At 41.2% G+C, this 23,249-nt stretch overlaps 1 long non-coding RNA gene across 1 annotated transcript; it reads right to left on the minus strand.

Annotated features, from left to right (window-relative positions):
- Nucleotides 1-1,292: 1,292 nt before the first annotated feature.
- On the minus strand, nt 1,293-20,335 carry LOC119503451. The gene is made up of 3 exons (XR_005210319.1): nt 19,447-20,335; nt 17,034-17,087; nt 1,293-5,842 (listed from the first exon to the last, which is right to left on the minus strand). It is a non-coding gene; the product is annotated as an uncharacterized LOC119503451 (long non-coding RNA).
- Between the last annotated feature and the right edge of the window lie 2,914 nt (nt 20,336-23,249).

Here is a 23,249-nt window from a genome sequence, read left to right on the forward strand (position 1 = left end):
AAAGGTAAAAGTATTATTTGAAAAGGCAAAACTGACTTTGTGGGGGAGGATTATCATCAAGTGTTACCTAACAGAATAGCAGCAGTAGTGAACAGCACGTCACTGCCCGCAGGTCTTAATATTAACAAGGGCAAACAGTGTCCCAGATGTGGAGCACCCTACAGAGTTCAGCAGTGCTGCAGGGAGGCCAGTTAATGATGCCTGTAGAAATGACCATGCCTCCTTTCAGCCATAGATAGGCCAAACATGAGGGAGAGCATGAATGAATGAATGAGAGTGACTCTGTACTTAAAACATTGTAATGTCTAATAGTAAATACAGATAAATGTATTGTATCCAGATTGTGTGCAGTTAAAGGGGACCTATTATGCATTTGTGCTTTTTCCCTTTCCTTTCTTGTGTTGTATAGTTTTTTGTGTATGTAAAAGGTCTGCAAAGTTAGAACGTACATTCAGTCCACGCCAAAGGGAGTTAGGGGCCATACACATGCCACGTCTTTTGCACGCTCAAATCCACTGTTGTCAATGTAAATGGGCGGCAGGCATGCTCAAACGTGAGAGCGACGTTGTGGCGGTGCACAAACTTTTTCCCAAGCGCCTATTTTTCGGCCTGCGACGGCTGTAGCGCACACCGCATGTCATGTGACGAGGAACAAACGATCACGTCTGGCAGATATTTTTTCCTTCTTTTCCGTAAATATCCGTCTACGGTAAACATATGGAGGATAAGTTAATCATTTTAGTAAAGGACTACCCAAAGCTTTACGATTTGTCCCACGGACTATTTTACTTGCTTCACCCTTTCTGTCCGAGGACGGCCCAACATCCAGTTGAAAGATGAGCCAGACTGACTGATAGAGAAATCGAGTGTAAAGCTACTGTGAGGGATTTACGATGCTGGAAATGCATTTATTTTGTTTTGATTGTGTTTAGTTTAGTCAGTGAGGCTTCCTGCTAAATTACCGCAACTTCATCATCATTGTCATCGCGGCACGCAGGTTTTGGTTGCTTAGTAACGGCAGGTGCGACAGGAGCACTATTCTCCCAAGCACATTGGAAAGAAAAAACCTTGCTTGAAGTCACGCCTTTTCTTCCGTAACGTGGTGATGTCACCAAGTAATGTGATTGCATAATACCTGCCTACCGGCTAGTTTGGCACGCCCTCAAACAAAGCTAGTTAGAGTGGAGCTGGAGCGGAGTCCAAAGAGTTTGGTTCGGTTGACAAATCACAACAGAGTGGGACAGCTGACCAATCAGAGCAGACTAGGCTTTTCGGCGGGGGAGGAGCTCAAACAGAGCGTTTCAGACAGATGGTGAAAAGAGGTGCTGCAGCACAGCCGCTATGAGAAAAGTAAAGCCTTTTTTGAACATTAAAGAATGTAAACATGTTCTAGGAGAACAAACAGAAGTAAATAGAAGATAGTGGGTTTGGCCTCATCAGAATCTCAGGAATACTGTCAGATATCTCGACACATTAAAACATTATAAGCTGATTTGCAAGTGTTTAATAAGCTACATTTTGGGTAATGCATAAATTGGTGTATTGTAGAGCAGTTTTCAATACAACAAATAAGATCTAATGGGTGAGTAATTGGATGACAATTTGGAGTAACAGCCCTATCCAGTCAATCTCTCTCATACTCCATAAATAATGAGGCGCACAAAAACATTCGACATCTAGCTGAGGTGATCTCCTGCAAAAGCAGCAAATTGGCTGTTGTTAGCAGTCAATGGCTGTGTTTTGACACTCCTCCTGTGTGCCTCAATGACTCATTGATTGCTTGATAGCTGCTGTGCAGCTGAGTTGCTTGGCCTCCTATTCAGCTTGGTCAATGCACCAAAAATACAACCTTGAAGTCTTGGATGACTGAGGCTCACTGACAAAGCTGGATTCAAACACTAAAGTGGTAGAACCCTGTTTCCTCAAAAGAGTAACTCACTCGATTACCTGCCAGGAACAAAACTACATTTCAATATGTATTGCATAGCACAGTTAAAATGTGTATAATAAGATGATGAATGGCCGTGTTGTGTCTTGTTCAATTACATTATGTGGATAAAAGCTGTTTGTTATCAGACTCAACTTGTAATAATGTTAAAGAGTCAACATTTAACCGTTATTAAATGAAAAATTAGCCAACTAAGTGTGAACTTCAAAAGCCACGGCAGCACCATATGCTTAATAGAGACATGGATTTTTTTTTTTTTTTATATTGGCCAGCTTCCAAACACAAACCCATTCACCTCGCTTCTCTCCACTGCCCTCTGCCATGCTAAAAGCCCACCCTCCGCCTACCCTTCATTTTCTTTCTTTGGCCGTCCTCCCGCCTCTCTAAGTGCCTCTTATTTGTCCTCCATTGCTGAACATTTCAGGTTTCAAAATCTTTTACAAGTTTTTTCTTTTTTTTTCTTATTCTCAGACAATATCTCTGTTCATACCATCGAGGTCTCCCCCCTTGATCCCCTCGATTCTGCTCCTCCCCTTTTTAAACCTCTCTCACCGTCTCATTCGTAGTCGGATCACGCATGAATGCGGCATGGTTGTGCCAATGCCAGCTCTTTGCCAATCTGCCTGGGTGTGTTTGTGTGCCAATGTGAGTCTGGTGGGAAGCCCCTGCACTGGAGGCCAGGGTGGTGCATAAGGCCGAACGCCGGCTGGTGTCGGGTCAGGTGAAGCTTTGTGGGGATTACAGTTCGGCCTCTTGAGAGAGCGAAAACAAGTGAATCATGTTGAGCCAACGTATATATCTGGGTACGCCTAAATCACCAAAATATCATAAATGACCTTGAAAACAGAAAGAAAACAGGTTGTGCTCTCAGTGCATTACAATAATCCCAAAAATATCTGTACAGTGAAATTATTTTAGTGGCTAAAGTAAGCATTAGGCTGCATTCACACCAGATCTGGCCGTGTGGCTGCGGCGGCGCCGAAGAAAAACACAGCGGCCTGCGACGGAAAAGTAGAAACTGAAAAAACTTTTGGAGAAACGCAACCCAACGTTACGCTGCGGTGGCCAATCACGTAACCCGTGATCCAGGGTTGAACAACTCAGCCACGAGGGAACAAAAGACGTTAATAGTTGCAGTTAATGGGCCATTAAAGTGACTCTCCGACACCGCCACACAACCCTGCAGCAACTCAGTATTAGTAATCACTTTTGACAACATTGTATAAGTGTCCAAAGGTTTGGACGACGTGAAAATTTGGCCCACGAGCAACAAAATAATGACAGTGCTGAACTAACTGGCAAATACCAAGATGGCCATGAGAAGAAGGGTTAATATCGCAACACAATACTGAAAAAACATTTGATGCTAAGCAGAACTAAATATATGTATTTATGAAATCAGACAAAAATGCCCTGTTGTTCATAAATCACAAGTGTCTAATTTAATTACAGCCCGTTTTTACATCAGGCTTGAAAAAGTGTTTATGTAAACCGCTCAAATTAAATTTAGCAGTAATTCAGTTTGTTAATTTAATTCAAGCTGTTGTTATCACTTCCAATAATGACTCTGGGGATATGGATTATCACGCACATGATCATCACGTTTTAATCTTGCCTAACAACAGCTGAGACAACACTGAGCAACACCATATTGTTTGTCAGTTATTACTGCTAAAATAATTAAACTCTTATTTTTATACTGTTTGAGGGAAATATCTATTGCACAAGTTTTAGGTTTTGTATGAAAACTGGCAGTCGAGGCTTTTCCATTAAAACGACTACAAAATCTCTATAAATGTTAAGTTTCTCTGCTTCTTTGATTAAAAAGGCATACAATTTTGATTTATCTATTGAACTAACAATTAAGGCACATTTTGCATGACTTTTTTGACCCAAAAAAATAATAAGCATTTTGTTCTTCAAGCTTCAAAATGTATAAAAACATGAAATGTGTCAACAACAATGTCCTGTCAGAGGAAAGCCAAATGGCAAAGACCTCATGGTGTTTTACATGAGAAACAAGACCAGAAAAAACATCAACTAACTGGAGAGAAAAGTAATAAGAGAAGATTACTGACATCAAGCTCACGTCTGCCTCGCAACAAGACATTTCTGTCAATAAAACAAACCCCTTTCTTTAAAACATTATAGGCTCTGCCGTCAAAGAATAAACAAAGACTTCAGGTGACTCTCCACCACTCATCGTCTTTGTCGAGAAGTGACGCACAGAGACTACGGCGCCACCCAAACAATGTAGGGGCACGGAGCAGCGAAATCTGCCCAGTGACAGCAAATAAACTGTTAACCGCAGCGATGAATCGTCTGGCAAGTGCCAGCTCAACAGGAATGCAGGCCTCAGACAGCGGTTCTCAAACTCTGGGCCAAGGACCGCTGTCGGTCCGCTTGATTTTACAGAAGGGCACATACTGTTTAGGAGAACATAATTGTTTCTTAATTAATAGAATAAAAAAAATAATAATAATGAAAATCAATGTAAAACACTTAAACTGGGGTGATGAGAAAAGAAAAATATATGGATAGACAAACAAATAGATAAATACGCAGTTTGTTTTTTTTAAATTATCAGAAAATGCATCCAAAAGTCACATTCAAGAGTCACTTCAAGAGTCTACAGCAGAGTGTGATCATTACTTTCCCAATTATGTTCATAAGAAGTCATTTAAAGACCAGGAAGGAAAACTAAGATTACATGCTTCTCCTCTATCCCCGTCAAAACTGGATCTGACCCCGTGTGGCGAGGACTCGGACCTGAGATCCGCATCGATGCTGATGCACCTCTTCAGTCAGATGACAGCTTGGTGCAGGGCCAGGATAAGTATCCGCTACTCACAGACCATAAATTATTAGTTCTCTCAAGATAGAATGAGATTCTGTGGTGCGATTTCTCCCAAACCCCCCTATTTCGCTCTCCTCGTACCTTATTTACAAAGGCAGAAAACGTTGCCATGGGAACACACTACCAGGCAACCTCAGCGGCTTGGCATGATGCCCAATGGTTGCTAGGGCACTGTTGTCAATGGCTATTGGGTAGTGTCGGCCAGTATGTGTGCCTACGTGTGTGGAGAAAGTGTGTATATTTGTGTGTTCACAAATGTGCACGATGCACACAGCTCGTCTACGCTTTAAATAAGTATGCTAACAATTTAATGTTCTTATTCCATAATGAGGGTTTTTATATGCACACAATATATAATTACTGTCAATGATGTGTACCATTTTGAATTGGTTTTCTTTTTGGCGGTTTGATTCTGTGGATGACAAATGATGGGAGGCTGCTTTTGTTGGCTTATATACAGTACTTGCTAATATATATTTTTTCTTGGTAGAGTGTGTGTTTGTCAAAGAGAAAGAAAAAGAGAGCGAGCACTTCTATTCACGGAAGCAGTTATGTGAATCCCATATGCAATTATGTTGAATAATATACATAATGGCTCTCCGATTTAGTCTTCTTTCAACAGGTCTGATTGTGTGAGTCGGGAAATCGTCTGTTTATAGTGGCGGAGAAGATATTACAATGTTGCGTCAATACGCATTGTCAATAAGAACAAACTTGTGTTTTATGATGAGAGCACAGATTAAAGAGACAGGAGGAGACAGAAAGAGACAGAGTCACAAGCTGAGAGACACGGAAATGTTAGAGTCTCTCTCTGTATACTTGGAGCTGACGTTCTCCGTCACTAGCTGTGATCTCTCAAGCTGTTTGCTCTCTCTTTCATTTCAGTCGGATTCAAAGAGTCTTTGTTGGTATAAAACAGGAAGCCATGGAAGAAACAGATGTTGCCAAAGCATTTACCTCACAACCGGGATCTAGTTTGAGGTTTTTCCCATGGCTCTCTTCTCACTGGGGAGCTTCTATGGTTGACCACGGCATTCCTGAAATCAGCAGAGCATCGTGCAGATTATTAGCATACCACAGGATAGGAAGGGGAACATCAATAAACACATTGAGGCATGAAGTTGGGATAACTAAATAAGTAAAGTCAGCCACCCAGACACAACCTTATCTGGGCTTTTATCCAGGCTGCATAGCCTAGTAGTGCCGCTTTCAGCAAAAACCACCCTGGACTCAAGTATGAAAGAATACTTCAAGATAATTAAACCATAATGGACCAATCCCTGATTAGAGATGAAGCACTCTGCAGCACAAAGAAATGAATAGAAGCGCAAGCGTTTATGACGGAGGAAGCATCAAACATCATGCGCGGAGTATGAAATGGATTAACAAAGTGGGAGATAATGGTGAGAATGAATACTGTGCCATCAACAAAGCGTGAATGAGAGGGTGGTACAAAAATACATGTACAGCGGAGACGGTTAAAGTCAACGGCGATGAATAATACATTAATAATGCTGGAAAATACAATTCGACATCATAAATTAAACAGCAGTGAGCCAAACAAATGTAATAATTATGACACTGCAACACAATGAAAGACAACAGAGACGGAGATGTGCGGCTTTTGTGTTGGTGTGCGCTCATTAATTCCCACATGTGTACGTATAATATGGGTCTCTGTGTTCCTGTCTGCATGCACTTAGGGAGAGCGAGTATTGCATGTGGTGCATCTTATCTAATATTATCGAGAGGAAACAGCCTCTCCCCCTTGCCTCTTTTCCCCCCGGGCCCTTTGAACTCAAGCCGCTGCTGGAGATGCAGTCTGACTGAGCACAGCGTGTCCTGAAAGGAGGTCAGAGGGCAGGAAAAACAGTCTGGTGTCATGGCAACTTGATGCCACCAACCAAAAAATTTGGAGGACCGGTGAGGTTGGTTGACCTGTCACAGCTTATTGAAGATAACTGAATTAACTGAATTAAACATTGAACCTTGAAGGATAAAGCTGGTGATAGTCTTCATTTTTGTTATAATCAAAAAGTTCCCATGAAAATAGTAGACCAAAACCAACTATGAATTGACCCTAGTGACTATAAGTATTTCTGTTGTAGCTAAAGCCTGATGTATTTTAGCCTTCTGTTGTCATAGAGCTACATTGTCATCCAAAAACTATTAAAAACACATCAATGAGCCACACTGTTGCACTGGGTGACATACTCCTTCATTACCATGAACATGAGTACTGTAGTTTATTTTGAGTGATCCCCACATACACCGTCATGGTGGCGTAAATACTCACTAGCACATATTCTGCAGCTGAAAAGAGTCCCCAACAAACTCACTATTTACTCCTCTAAAAGTATAATTTGCTAAAACTACAGTACCTCTGGGCAGGGAAGTCCCCGTCTGAAGTATTGAGAGATAGACGAAGGCCGGCGACGCAGCAGCGGTGCCAACGCAGGAGGCTCCTGTGTTCAAACTTTAACCTGGCAAAACTTTTGATTGACCGCAATGCCAGCAAAACGCTGTGGTGACCGATCACATACGTGCAAGTGCACATTCCTGGTAGATTACTTTGTAATGTGAACGTCATATCTCTGCTGTTTACATTGTGATTGTCCCGATGCCGCAAACACATAGTTGATTTTTTATTTCATAACGTTAAGAAAAATATGGAGTAACACCAGCTCTGTCCTTTCAATATATTAAACACACACTCTTCATATTAGGGCTGTCAATCAATTAAAATGTTTAATCGTGATTAATCACGTGATTGTCCATAGTTAATCACAATTAATCGTAAATTAATCGCACATTTTTCATCTGTTCAAAATGTACCTTTAAGGGATATTTGTCAAGTATTTAATACTCTTATCAACATGGGAGTGAGCAAATATGCTTGTTTTATGCAAATGTATGTATATATTTATTATTGGAAATCAATTAACAACAGAAACCCTCACAGGTACTGCATTTAGCATAAAAAATATGCTCCAATCATAACATGGCAAACTGCAGCCCAACAGGCAACAACAGCTGTCAGTGTGTCAGTGTGCTGACTTGACTATGACTTGCCCCAAACTGCATGTGATTATCACAAAGTGGGCATGTCTGTAAAGGGGAGACTCGTGGGTACCCGTAGAACCCATTTTCATTCACATATCTTGAGGTCAGAGGTCAAGGGACCCCTTTGAAAATGGCCATGTCAGTTTTTCCTCGACAAAATTTAGCGTGTTTGGAGCGTTATTTAGCCTCCTTCGCAAGTTGGTCGCAAATCACAAGTTGCGTTAATGCGTTAACAAAATGAGTGCTGTTAAAATGAATTTGCAATAACGCGTTATCATCCTGTTAACTTTGATCACCCGAGAATATATATAAAAGGTTATTTCTATATAATTGTGATTTGTTTTTTAGTTTTTTTGCTCTGGGCTTTGAATACAGAACATCCCATTCTTACATTCTTCTGTATTCCTTATGATGCAGTTTTTGGAAAGCCCATCAATGAACGTAGTGCAGCCTTACACTTGATTGACTTTATTTGTTAATTTCATTCTGAAGACTCTGAAGGCTTTTCAAGAAATACACAATTACTGCCACAAATGACACCTCGGCTCACCTACCTCCTTGAACGATTGCCACCAAACTGAATTCATCTCATTTGTTTTACTAATGACTCCGAGTACAATTCAGAAAACCTGAGAAATGAACTGCAGCCGTAATTGTGTCGCCTGCCGGTGCCAGCCCCAGACTGCCTGTGTTTTCATCTCACTCCTGAGGTGTTGGATCAATATGGAATCCAGGTTCCTTTGTATGTCATTAGCTTGTCTGATGCTCGAGCTGAGACCTCTCCAAACCTTCGTGTTTTCACCCTCTGAAATCTCTCAGATGAAGAGTGTGATCGAGGGTGTGTCTGTCTGCAGTGTGAAGGTTCGTGCGCATATTAACCTTCAAATCAGCTCACGTATAACATAGTAAATGAGCGTTTTTGGCCTTTTTTTCCCCCTTTGCGTACATGCGTGTGTGCACGTGTGGGGCTTATACGCATGTGCTGCATTTGCACGGGTGCGTGTGTGAGGCTTGTGTGCGCATGGTGTGTGTCCTTGTGTTTGTTCAATGCGGCAGAGGGTGGAGTGGCAGATCAATTGGAAACAAATGAATTCAGATCAATATTAAGCCAGGGAGTGAAGGAGAGAGAAGGAGAGACTGAAAGCGAGTGAGTGGGGTGATGCACCACAGAGGAGGAGGATGAGGATGAGGAGGAGGAGGAGGAGGAGGAGGAGGAGGAGGGGTGATGTGTTACCAGCAGCACAGCGACTAACTGTACACTTGGGAAAGACCACTCATTTCTACGACCAAAACCTCAGTGATTTGAGGTCATTGACGGTTAAAATGGACGGTTAAGCGAGGTAGAGAGAAAACAGGGAGAGACATGAGAGCAGCAGTGCACCGGAGACAAGCCCGGCATTCCTGCATCATTTAGTGGACAGCAGTAGTGGAATGAAACAGGACGGTGCTTCTTATTCTTCATTTCTATCTTTTTTATTTTAATCTCTATAGACCCTTTCCTGGTTAAATAAACTTACAAAGTTGTTCTCTTTATTTCACTTTGTTGTATATTTAATTTTTTCATGCAAAGTCATTTAAAAGGTGCTAAAAAAAATTATGCCTGGTTAGAATTATTAACCTCTGTGTGTAATTTTTTTATCTAGAATTTCCCTTTTTAAATCCATCTCATTCAAATATGTTTCACGCTCGTACTGCTTTATGTAGCTTTTCTAATATTAGTGGGCATTTTAGTGTGACACTTTGTGAAACTATTTTTTCGTCGGAGACCAATCTGTTGATGACTGAAGTGAGAGGGTCAAGGCTGTGAATAAACAAACCTTGATCTCAGATCTCACAACAGCAACATCTGCCACTACGTGTCTGCACACAGTCAGTTTAGACCTTTTTACTTCTATTCCATGCCTAACACATTTCCTTCTCACCAAACATGATACGATTAAAAATCTCAGGCTAGCGAGGGTTTAATTCTGACCTTTCCACTTAAACTCCCAGTTGGAGCTTGACATTTACAGCCAAACCTGTAAGGACCGTTCAGACTGGGAGTGGGCTAGACTTCTCATTGCTTTACTGCCAGGTTTGGAAAAAATACTAAGACTACCAAACAATCTAAATCAATGTTAGTAGGGCTACAAAAAGTCATTTTCACTGTCGAATAATCTGTTGATTATTCTCTCCATTAATCAATTTGTTTTGTCCAGTAAAATGTCAGAAAATAGCAAAACATATATAATTTCTGTGATCTCAAGGTAATGTTTTCAAATTGCTTTTTTTGTCCAACCAAAATCTAAAATCCAGATATTCAGTTTACAATTATATGAAACAGTGAAAAGCTGAAAATCAGCACATTTGAAAAGCTTGAATGTCCAGAATTTTACTTGAAGATGACTAAAATTGTAATTTATTGTAGTGCAAATAGTTGCATTAACTGATTAACCAACTAAATGTTTCAGCTCTAAATGCTAAGCTTTAGTCTGGTTTGCACTCACAATAAACGAATAATTGGGTTTGGATGAGGACAAAGATTTCTGGTTGAAAATGCCCGATTGAAGCTGTATTCCTATCTTACAGCACATGTAAGGTCCTCTGCTGAAACATGATATACCCGGCGACTATATTCGTCTAGACTGTGATGGAGAAATCACCGGAGATTTGATCGAGTATCATATTTCTATTGTTGAGAATATTATTTTGAGCTGAGCAATACATAAGCGAAGGATTGCAGCAGTATCGATATCATCCTCTTGGACTTTTACCTTTATGAGTGTCGTTAAAGCTGGAGTGTGGAACTTTTGTGTACCCCCCCCCCCTCTGGCAGTGAGAGTAATCGCACAAACACTGTCGACGCGTGTTTAAGGCGTATGCATGCAGGTGAGCTCGCTGCATCTCCCTCGCCTCCACGAGTGTTTGTCCTCGCCGTCGATTGCTTTTTACTTTACAATATGTGACCTCATTTGTGAAGGGCTTGAATGTAACGGATGTTCATTTATACATAAAAGTCCCCAGCTTTATGTATTTGTGTGTATTTATACCAATTAGTTTAACATTTTTTGCTACATTGACTGTATATTCTATCATTCATTATCTCAGTTACATTCATAAGCATCTGTTTATTAGTGACATATCATACCAGAGCAGTGATTTCCGCCTAAGCTGAAAAAATATTTGAGATTCCTTTTGCTTCGGAGCATTGCCTTGAAATTACAAACAGGATTGCTCAGCTTTGAGTATGTGCTCTTCTCTCGGCAATGAGATCAAAGAATCAAGAGCCATTTGGGAGTCGGAGCTGAATGAGACTTTGAGGTGATAGTGGCGAAAACAAACACACGGATGCTGAGTGCTTGTAAACGAGTACTCTCCATTTCCAGCACAAGGTTCCTCGGCTCTTGAGATGGATTTCAATGATAAACGCCTCTTTAAGTGCAGTATCTCTGATGTGCGGACAAAATATGCTGTATGCTGTAAGGGATATTGTTTAATTGAAGAGGATACCTATAGCAATGCATTCCCCAGGATTCACTATTTGGCCTTGACAGAGAAGCATGAATGGCGGTGGGGAAATTGAATACTGTCACACAGTTGTTAATTGACAACTTGAGTTATTATAATTTGTGCGGTGTATATATTTGGAGAGAATCAGGTTGAATATAATAGGCACTTTCATTTCACCTTGTAATCTATGATATGATTATGTTTTATTCTATTGTTTACAGTATGATTGGCTAAGGGCCCAATGTGCACAGCTGCTCTTTTTACTATTCTTGTGAAAAAATTGGCTGCACTTATAATCTGCATTTGCAGTAAAATAACACAAATAACCAGGTGAAATATTATATTGGAAATGTTAGAGTGACAAACTCTACAACATTGGCATTATAACACTGAAAACATTTGACTTTATTCCCATTACAGCTATGCTCTCCTGTCATTAAAAATGCATGAACGTTGACATATGATGCAATTCACATCATTATAATCATCAGGCCTTTAACTGTGATTAATCAAACCACTGTAGGGCTGCAACTAACCATTATTTTCATTATCAATTAATCGTTTGGTCTCTGAAATGTCAGAAAATAGTAACAAATGCTGATCTCAGTTGATGATGATTTCAAATAGCTTTTTTTGTCTGACAAACGGTCCAAAAGTTATTCAAATTACTATCATAGGAGACGCCCAAATATTCACATTTGAGAAGCTGGAAGTGATTTTTTTACTACATTTTTCATGTAAAAAATGACAATTGATTATCAAATATTGTTGCTGATTAATTTTCTTTCAACTGACTAATCAACTACTTGTTTGAGCTGTAAATTAAATGTTAGTATATTACCTTCTATAGCCATATCATTTGTGTTTTAGCTGTGGCCATGACTAGATCAGACAGTGAGAATTTTCTCTCACTTCATATGATTCAAAGCAATCATACGTCATATTGTCTTTTGACATGTTTCTCTGTGCTCCATCATCATAAATTGCATATTTTGTATCACCCGATGGACCCACTGGAGTAAAGGAGGGACTGGGTTGCAGAGAGAGGAGTTGCAGCCAGCTGCCTTCTGTGTCAATATATGAGACTTACGTGGAGAATAAATGTCTGGAGAAGCGAGCTCAGCAGTCCTTCAACTACATCACTGTCACTCATTTCACCCTTGTTGAACTCACACTATAATTTTCACCTTTTGCAGCGAGAGTCAAGTTGAGAGACAGTGACCGGTGATACAAACGAGATAAAGAGGGACGCAGAGAGAGAGAGATGCTGCAGATCAAAAGTGAAATTCGTTTGTATGTTATCCGAAAGATAAAGAATATTAGAGAGAGAAGAACTAGAGAGGTCATATGTAGGACTGCAATTTTACAGCCAACATGTACCCTGTATTTGGCAGGTGGCAGGTGCTAATTCATTCCCTGACTGCAACTAATGTTTATTTTGACTGTTAACAACTCTGTTATCTTTTTTTGAAGATTCGCTTAATTGTTTAGTCTCAAATTGGTCAGAAAATAGTTGACAAATGCCCATCACATGCTCGAGATGACGTCTTCAAATGGCTTGTTTCCTCCAACCAAATGGGCAAAACTAAAGAGAGTCATGTGACAATGATATCAGAAAGAGAAACGCTGAAATTCCTCACGTCTGATAAACTGGAACCAGCAAAATGTTTGGTATTTTTTCCATTGATAAATGACTCAAACCATTTATCCATTATCAAATATTGTTGTCTATTAGTTGTCTGACTAACGGCATATCCACGTTTTTTTTTTTCTTTTCATACAAAGACTCATTTTGTGTGATAGAGGAAGTGAAACCGACAGAGAGACAGACAGAGAGAGACAGTGAGAGATACCTGAGGCAATGATGTAGAACATCAACTCCAACCAGACAGTCTGCTAAAAAAAAAAAGCATGGAGAGGCAAACCTCGCCATGTCTCTCAGCTTTTCTTCCTGTCTCTCCTCTTTAATCTGACAGCCTCCCCCCCTCTCTTTCTCTCTCTCTCTCTGTCTCTCTTTGTCTCTCTGTCTCTCTCTCTGTCCCCCTGAGCTGTGTTCTGTGTGCTGCATCCCCGCCTCTCTCCATCTCCCTGCCTCTAATGTGCTTTGGCGTGTGTTACCCACGGGTGCTTGCGCGCTGCTGCCGCCATCCTAAAGCCGGGTCACGGGGGGCAGCTGAAGCGGCGCAATGCTGTCTGTGACATCATCAGTCACTGCTATTACTCACGTCTCACCTCCCTTCACTGTCTGAAACTGCAAGGGCTTTAGGTGCTTGGTAGCAGGCCGGGCGAACACAGACGAACAAACACACGCTGAGCTACACACATGTTGTCAGAGATATATAAAATAGCATTTGAAGAGCTTTATCCCAGAAATCTCTGTGAATCCAATTTGGAGATTTTTGTTACATAAAATAGTTCACACATGGTTGAGAATGAGATCATTTTAGTGTAGCATGCACTTCATTACAAGCCATCACTTTGTCATAGTTTCCGAAATGTTGAGTACCTTTTATGGGATTAAACTCTTCACGTAATAATTCAGTTTTAACCTAAATGGACTACAAGATGGGCATTACAGTTAATAATTTAACATGACAGAATAGTTACTATGGTACGCTACCAATCACAGTTTAGTGTGTTAACATTTTATATGTATATGTATATGTATTAAGGCTTTAGCTAACAATTATTTTCATTACTGGTTAGTTAAATACTTTTTTTAATTAACCAATTTACTGTTCAGCCGATAAAATGTTTAGAAATAGTGAAAAATCACATTTTCCCAAAGCCCAAGTTGACATCTTTAGATTGCAAAGACTAAGAAAACCAGCAAATATTCACGATTAAAAGGCTGGAACCAGTGAATTTTTGGCTTAAAAGATTACTTAAACAATTCATAAATCATCACTTGTATCTTCTAATATTGTTTATTCTGATTTGTCATTTACGACATTCTATGGTCTGTTATTTCTTTATAGCAGACCGTTGCTATGGATAACAGACCGTTGCTATGGACGCAGTTCTGATCTCAGACTTGGGAAGACTATTCTTGTGTCAAATTATTGATTTCTTAAGTAAGTAAGTAAGATTTCTTAAATAGCCGCGTAATAAGCGGGATATTGTTCAGCGAGCGGGTCATTGCTACGAAATAAACGCTGACAAGAAGATGCAGGACCCCGACACGAAGCGGAGCATCTTGTACATTACTGGAATTCAAATGGCTAGTTTTGACCTAAATGGACTACAAGATGGGGATGACAGAACAGTCAATCTAGCATGATAGAATAGTTCAGATAGGGAAAATAAAGAGGTAGTTTCGATGGTGTGGCATGTTGTCAATCACAGAAAAGTGTGCTAAAATTACCTTTAATTCTGTTTTTGTTTTTTTTATTTCTCACCTTTGTTATAATATCCTAGCAAACCACAAACATCTCTCACCCCATTAAAGTGAAACAATAAATCATGCAACATTTGAGCCAGGTATTCCACAAGTAATTCATATGTAGGTGGATGTAGAGTACAGACAGACAAGAGAATCTCCAGATGTGGCTGCCGATATCCCTCTGTATGAGGTATAGGCTAAGACTTTGCGCAGCCTACATCTGTGTAAATGGGAGGAACGTGCTTTCATTCAGTGAGCATGTGTGCGAGGTTCAGACTGTGGCAAATCGCCACATCTGCCACCAGCGGAAACACTCCTGTACCTGGGGGTCTGTCTGTCACCCCCGCTGTCAGTCAATGAAGAGGTGAGACTCCTTCACTCATGAATATGGATAGCTGGTATGAAAGCCCTCGCCTGTGTGTGGGAACTCACCGTATAAATCATACATGACCAGCACCACCAGGCACCATATGCATAGTACAGCACTGCATTAATAACAAGCATGCCAGTGTCATATACACAAGAATATAGAGAATGTCTTTTTTGTCTCACTCCCCTGCACTCCCACCATGTCTTCTTGAAAGCACCTGCAGCACTGAACTCAATGTGCCACAGAAAAGGAGAAACAGGGAGAGACAGACTTGATCTTGATGCAAAACTAGAATTACCGCCTCACGGTAGTATGCCTCCGCCAACTAGTCAAATTGCAGTTTACATCCATGTCTGTCCAAAATGGCATCACTTCATCATTTTATCCATTCAGACATTAGTGTAAAATTGTCATAATTACCATATGAATTCTTGAATTATGGCCAAAAATGGAGGCATAATAAAGATAGGAAGGTGAAGGGTTGGAGAATGGATAAACCACAAAGACGGAATAATGACGTTTGGAGTATAAATACCTTAAGGCATGAATATTTGAAGATGGAAAAAACACAAGCAAAAAGTGCATGGGGACAAATAAAAAACAGAACCAAGAGTGGGGGAAAAACATGCGGCAAAGTAGGACAGCGAAATAGACGGCGTGACGGAAAGACGGACAGATTAACTAAAAGAGACACGACAGAGACAGAGACAAACAAAGAGCGAGCAGCAAGATGAAATTATGTAAAGGGAGAGAGTGGAAGGGGAGAAAAGGAGGACAGACTTGGAGCCAGACAGAGGGAGAGGAGAGGAGAGGAGAGGAGAGAGAGAGAGAGGCAGGCAGAATTAGAAAAAGATAGAGGGCAATGCGCATGCTAAAATAGGTGGCAGACTCTCGTCAGTGCAGTGACCTAGTCGCGCAAGACTGAGGAATTCTCTCTGTCGACCCGGACACATTCCTCCGGTCCTCAGACGTTAACCCATGCCACCCCACCATACTGTACCGCAGTGGCTTACATGGCTTCTCTGTCACTGATCCATGAAAAAATATCACGAACAATCTCAAATACACACACGCTACCGACCCCTACGCAGCTGATGAAGCAGCATTAACATTTCCCATTTGTTGAGTGGGTGCTGCGAAATGAATTGAATAAATGACCTGCAGTGTATTTACAAAGCTCTTTTCTGACAGTGGAAGCAAACTGCGTAAAATCTCTGAGCAAACACCTTCAACAAGAATGGAAATATCAGGTAGAGCTCAACCAGCTCTGAATCAACGGTCTGTGTGTGCACAGGGCCCTGCGAAAACACATTGTGAAAATATCAGGGCAAGAAGGGCTCTATTGTGTCGCAGAGGCAGAATGTAGCTCTTATTCTCCTGCTGCTGGACCGGGGGCATGGGGGTGACATCAGCACAAAGACAAAAATGTAATGTGAGGCATCTCCAAAGCTAGCTTCTCGGCTAGACCACAGGCCGCTCTTTATACCCCGCACTCTCTCACTTTTCAGCAACATCTGATAATCGGGACGTGACCAACAGATGACCCTTCCACTTGTTGCTTACTATGATAAGTCACAGCCGGCAGTGTTGCACCAAACTGACTCAAATAAGGCGTGCCAGCAAAATGAAAGACTGTCTGCTAGCTGCGTTTCACATCGGTCCACAGTTAGCACATATCTGTGAGGTTAATCACGACAGAATGACTCAGGGAAGAGTAATTCAATTATTCTGATGGTGCATCGACGTTTCGATCGGGCCACAGACTAAAATGGCTGACCAAGTGTTCCTGACTGCTGAGCGCCATTAAGCAAAAGTCTAGTCAGTAAAGCACTTGATTTTTAAACAAACCTATACATAGACTTTGGGGATAAACATCTCTGGACCCTTTTTGAATAAAATAAATGTACAGTAAATCTTTCCTTACCTGATAAAAATCACGTCTTCAATGAAAAAGTTCAGGTTGTCTCAGAGGCTCAATCTGAAAAACAGACATACATATACATTACTTGCATTGTAATGACTTTGACTTTACCTTTATTGGAGGTAAAATAGGATTTATTTGGTAGGATTTATGAACGGATACTGGATTATTTGTCTCTTAGCTAGCCTGAATCCATCCCCGTTCTTCACATGTTACTCTTACAGTATATTTAACCATATGTCAAGATCTTTTTAATCATCCATTTAATACAAAACTTCTGATTGTTGCAGGCATTTCATTGCACTATTCGTATTTCACTCCGGGCCTGTTTCCAGCTGGGAAAACACAAATTCAGCAGCACAAATTCAAAACCTGCTACACACAATGACAGCTTGCATGGGAATTCCTGAGGTCTGTTCGATCCATTAATGTATGCTGCGGTTGAATGTCATCAATTATGAATGAGGAACACATGAGATTCACAGAGAGCTGCTTCATAGAGAATCATGGGTCATGGCTGTGGACTGTAGACCGTGAAGTTACAAATATTATGCAGTCAGATATACGCTAGTTTTGGGAAGGCTAACTTTAAAAGTTTGCACATTTTTTAAGCAAACCAATGATCAAATGAGAGGATGAATTCAGAGATGATTTCAAGTAAATTTAGGACATAGAAGTATTAAGCTTAAACAGCATTTTGTCAATTTACACAGAGATGTACATAACTGAGGCAGACAGCCTGCAGCAAACTGTTCCTACTATAGGTGAAGTTATTCTATTTCCTCAGCCTTTAGGTGTCAGGCACTTAAGTCCATATGTGTGAATACTGCAGTATCTTTATGTAGCCGGGGCCTCTTCCCCTTTAAGGCCCAGAGTGTGTTGACCCTGCCAGTGAGTTCATACCATAAGCAGACCCATATAGCTTCTCCTCCAGAGCCTCTGATCACGACCCCGCTGAGCTGCCGCCTCAGTTATGTAAGATTACATAACACCAGGTCTGTCTGAGTAATATTTCATAACCTGGGGGTCCCACTATACTGCCACGCAGGTTTGGCAACGTAAAAGTCAAATTTGAAAACAACTACGATCAAGTTGACGGCTCTGGGGGGGAGGGCAACTATCTCTCCTAACCTTCTTGCGTCTTAAGCCGAAAATCGCAGACGTTTGGTTTTCCGCAAAATGTCGACATTAAAGACTTTTCCCTTCATTTTCTTGAGAGCTACAGTGGAGGTCACGGAAAGGTCGAGCCTGCGACGCCACTAAACAAAAGCGTCCCCCCGCCTTGGCTTATCACAGAATGCAGTGATGCTGTCTGCCCATAAATGTCATATCATTGTGTATTAATCACATCATTGCATATGAATTCATTTAGCACACATTTAGACACTGAATATTATTAGAAAACTAGGCCAGTAGCTGTTATCTAACAGCCTCGACTATACAATTAGCTTTTCTTTTTTTTATCTGCAGTATTTATTTTTGAAAATGACTGCGCTGTTTTTAATCCAAACTTTTTTTGACGACCATGTCCTCGCATAACTTCAATAACCTGGCTTCATTCAATTCAAAGATTTTAAACCACACAAAAATGACAGGAACAAGCACAAACAATCAAAGGGTGTTTCAGCACTTATCGTTTTAAAGTAACACACACACGCTAATAAAAAAACGTTGTCGGGGGAGGAACACACACACACACACACTCCCCTCGGAACGATACCAGTGGACAATCTTGGATTCAGATAACAACTGTGGCAAGTAATAGAGTAAATGTGGGCAGAGATAACAGGAGGCTATGTAAATAAAAAAAAAACAGAACAGGCAGATATATAACACAGGAGAGGAAAAAAGGGAAAGGAAAGAGATGCCAGGAGATATCTGATGCTGATACCGCGGGAGAAAAGGGTATATCGATGGAGGTTACAGCAGATGGACTGCAGATGGACTGCAAATGGACGATGTCAGACTTGTAATATATATCGTATGCCTCTGTCTACTGTTCAGGCCCACTGTACCTATATACAATAATGTAACCCACTACTGTCGACATCTTTACCTAGCAGGGATGCAGACGTGCAGTAATTTGCACCAAAGGCTCCGTCTTTACCTGTAACTTCCCCACATCAAACAAAAGTAATCTCGCCCAAATGCGCAGGTTATTAAAATGAAAAAAAAACTTGTTGAAAAGAACACCAGTGTGTTACTTAGTTTACGCCCTGGAATAAATCCACCCTTATCTATTGTTGGTACCGAACCACATCTTGGACTGTGGGTTTTTGTCTTTACAGGCGGACCAACAGATAGATTGGGGATACCCGGATGAACGGATGGAAGATGGGATAGAAAAAGGGGAGAAGCATGGGAGGAGTGAAATATGCAGTGAGAGAAGAAAAAGAAGAAATCCCGCAGTACTTACGAGTATTTTCACCTCTCTGTTTCGCCTCATTACCTTGAATCTCAGTGCGTTTTATAACAAACACCATCATCGCACAATCATTTCATATGAAACATGAAACGTGAATGTACGCATGCGTATGCAGGAGTGACCGTACGCCACTGCCGGGCTCTGTTAACTCTAAATCACACCCCGACATACTAACACACACATGCACAGATACACATGACTAATACAGATAGATACACACAGAAATGCACACACCCTTCATGTGCTTGCCTCCCATGCATGGGCCCCCTGAAACTGGGTGCACTCAGTGATCCCTTCCCAAAGCCCTCATCTAAATGTGAGCAGAGGTAATCCTTCAAGGAGAGGCAAAGAGAACAGCGATAACCCACGATAAAGAGGAGCTGAAGGAGGAAAGATAGTGAAAGAGGGAGAGAGGTGGAGCGCGAGATGGGATAGACGAACAGGATGGGGGGATTAGCAACCTAGGGAACACATTTCTCAAACAAGAAGAAAAAAAAGAGTTGAAAAATGAAGTGAAGGCAAGGCAGAGGGGGAGAGGAGAATGGTTTCAAGATAAAAAAGGAAAGGCAGAGAGGATGCATGTATGGGAAAAGGAAAAGGACATACAGTATACTCACAGATGAATGAGAGGGTGACCGGAGAAGTGATGAAAAATCATGTCAAAAAACAAAAATCAAAGGCGACCACAGAGTGTGAGCCTGAGTTTGGCGAGAAGTCCAGTTTCTTCTCATTCTGGAGTTTTGTTTTTTCTCCTTTTTCCCGCGATTTTGCCAATTCCTATCCAGCCGTCCCTCCTTCCTAAGTCTATCCCCTACTGGTCCCCCTGCTCCTCTCTTCCCCCTCCTGTTTTTTCTTGCCTGTGCCGGTACTCTTTCTCCTACCTCTCTCTCTCTTTCTCTGTCTTTCTCGCTTTCTCCCGCAGACCATGCTCTCCATTTTCCCCTCATTCTTTGCCTCTGTCCCCTTCATCTGTCCATTCATCGGACACTCTTTTTTTCCTTTTTCTTCAACCCTCTGCTCCCGCTTCAGAATACAGATATACGATTTAAAAAAAAAAGGTTTCTGAACAGAAGAAGTCTGACAAAAACTGTAAGGAATAGAAAAAAAACTGTTAACAGGAAAGGACAAGCTGGTTTGTGGCATTCTGTCCAACGAAGGGACAATCCACGGCCTGCGTTTTTCAGGGGGCGCCACGCATAGTAGGGGTGATGTTGCCTCCGTACATGAGGGCATAACCATAAGCAAAGAATGGCAAGCAAAAGAAAAAGAAGGAATAAAACTGAGCTCGTTGCGGTTGGTCTCCAGTGAAAGTAAGCGCGCGTGAGGGGAAGGAGTGGGAAGGACTCCGGCGTGTGTGTGTGTGTGTGTGTGTGTGTGTGTGTGAAGAGGTGGGAGGAGAGAGAAAGGAGAGCCAGCGAGAAGACAGAAAGAGAGAGAGAAAGAGAGAGAGACTCGGGGTTCATGGAGAAATATCCAAGAGGGAGGGATGGAGGAGGAGTGTGTCGGTGGGGAGAGGAAAGAGGAGGGGGCAGGAATAGGAATACATTTTTTTTTTGTCTTTTTTACGCTCACGGTATTCGAATTTTGTGCTTTTTTCATTTTTCCCCCCCTCTGTGCCATGGCTAATACCTTCTCTTTCTGTTAGGAGAAAACAGAGAGGAAGAAAGAGGAAGAGAAAGAGCTACTGTGTGCTTTGTCTCCCGCCCCTGCCGTTCCTTTTCCTGGTTTCCTTTCTGCTCCGACTCTCCTCTATTCAGCCTATTTTCTGCACGTGCACTTGAACTCTAAATCCTGTTTGCTTTCCCCTCCCCTCTCTCCCTCTCTCTCTCTCTGTCTCTCTCTAACTGCGCATCTGTGTGTCTCTGCCTCTCTCTCTCTCTCTCTCTCTCCTAGGCAGAGGCTTGAAATAGTGCTAGCAGGCAGGAGAGAGCGAGCGGGAGGGAAAAAGGAGAGGGCGAGGGGGACAAAAAAGGGGAGAGAGATGTTGAGAGGGGGGGAGGGGAAGAAGCTTAGACGGGCTGACATAGAGAGCACAGGGCTGCTCTGTGCGTGTGTGTGTGTTTGTGTGTGTGTGTGTATGAACATGTCTGCACATTTGTAAACTCACATTGGCTTTTGATGCAGTGTTTCACACGCTGGTGGTAATCCGCATATCATGTTAGCCTACATACCCAGAAAAGAAATACATGACTTTTTGGGGTCAAGGGAAAGAAATAATTAAAAACGGCAGGATTTTTCTGTATATTCAGCAGTTTTATAGTGTCAAACTACACGTATAACAAACTACTTAAAATGAAGCAATGCTTTGGAGACACACAATATAATTAGTGCTGCAAGGATTATAAATTTTCTTGATTAATCATTCAGTCAAAAAATGTCACAAATAATGAAAGAGTCTTATCTCGAGCTAGCAGAGCCAAAAAGTGATGCCTTCAACCCGCTTATGTTTTTGAATTCACAAACAAAACCCTAAAGGGATTCAATTTACAATGAAATGAGCAAATCCTCACATTTAAGAAGCTGTTACGAGCTAAATTTGGTATTTTTACCATTTTTACCTTTTCAAAACTTACACAATGAATTGGTTGTACTTTTTGTCAACTGACTAATCAATTAATTGACTAAACACATCTTCCTGTCGTATTCATTTTAATCTTCAGTGCAAGCCTCTAATCGTGACATGCACACATCAGACTCGGCTCACGTCGTATTTGTAGATAATTGTTTGTATTATCAAATGCTAGGAAAAATAATAGATTAAAGCAGCAGTGGGTAGAAGTGGAGCAAATATGATTTTAAACGGTCACTATATCGTGACAGTAGTGCATGAGACAGGTAATCTGAAAAAAAATCATGTGCCTCTGTGTCCTCTGGTGCTCCTAACGGCATCTGCAAGATTTCACAGACCGGAGGAAAACAACCAATCAGAGCTGATCTGGAGCCTTGCCGTCTCTGAGCAGCTGTCAATCACTCGCAAACTCCGACTAAACGGTCAAACTAGGCAGCGCTGATCAAATATGAATCAATACTCTGTTACTGTAATGCCTGTTTCTCGCCTCAAATGTTTTCGGAAACATCTTGTAGTGTACTGTTTAGCTGTAAAATGAGAAAGTTTGTGACCTGGCAGCCATGTTGAGATCAGTTGAGGAAATACCAAGCACCGCCCACCAGCCGGAACACAGCCAATAGGAACGCTCTCTCTCTGAAATGACCTGTGATTGGCCAAAGTCGATAGATTTTTTAAAGCCTGAAAACAGAGCCATGAGGAGGTGCAGAAGTCTAGTTATCTCTCAGAACACTTGAATTACAATATGCTGAAAGGTTATTACGGATTTTTTTGCCGAATGATGCCAAAAACTTTCTGCCTACTGCAGGTTTAATTGATTAGCACATCCACAGAAATGAAAACCTTATAATTCAGATAAATTAATTAAATTATCAAGTTAACATTTGCTGATCACAATTTTAAAAATGCTTGTTTCCTGCGTTTCACATCACTACAGAACAACTACTCTGCAGTTTTATTGGCTTCATGTCCGAATAAGTGACAAAACCTTGATCTCCGTTACCTGGTTATTGGCATTTGCCATTATTTTTTTACATTTTGTACACTAAATGTAAAACTTACATAATGTGAACTTGAGAAGTTTTTGAAACTGCAGCTCCTGTAAAAAATGTATTTTAAAGTTATGCTGAATGTCAATGCAGTTCAGTTTGCCTGCAGATACTAGTGCAGGTCTACAGAGGGTGGCATGAATGACGCTTTGAGATCCTTTAATTACTTTTTCTAATAT

The sequence above is a fragment of the Sebastes umbrosus genome, chromosome 15, assembly GCF_015220745.1.
Source record: "Sebastes umbrosus isolate fSebUmb1 chromosome 15, fSebUmb1.pri, whole genome shotgun sequence".
Classification (NCBI taxonomy): domain Eukaryota; kingdom Metazoa; phylum Chordata; class Actinopteri; order Perciformes; family Sebastidae; genus Sebastes; species Sebastes umbrosus.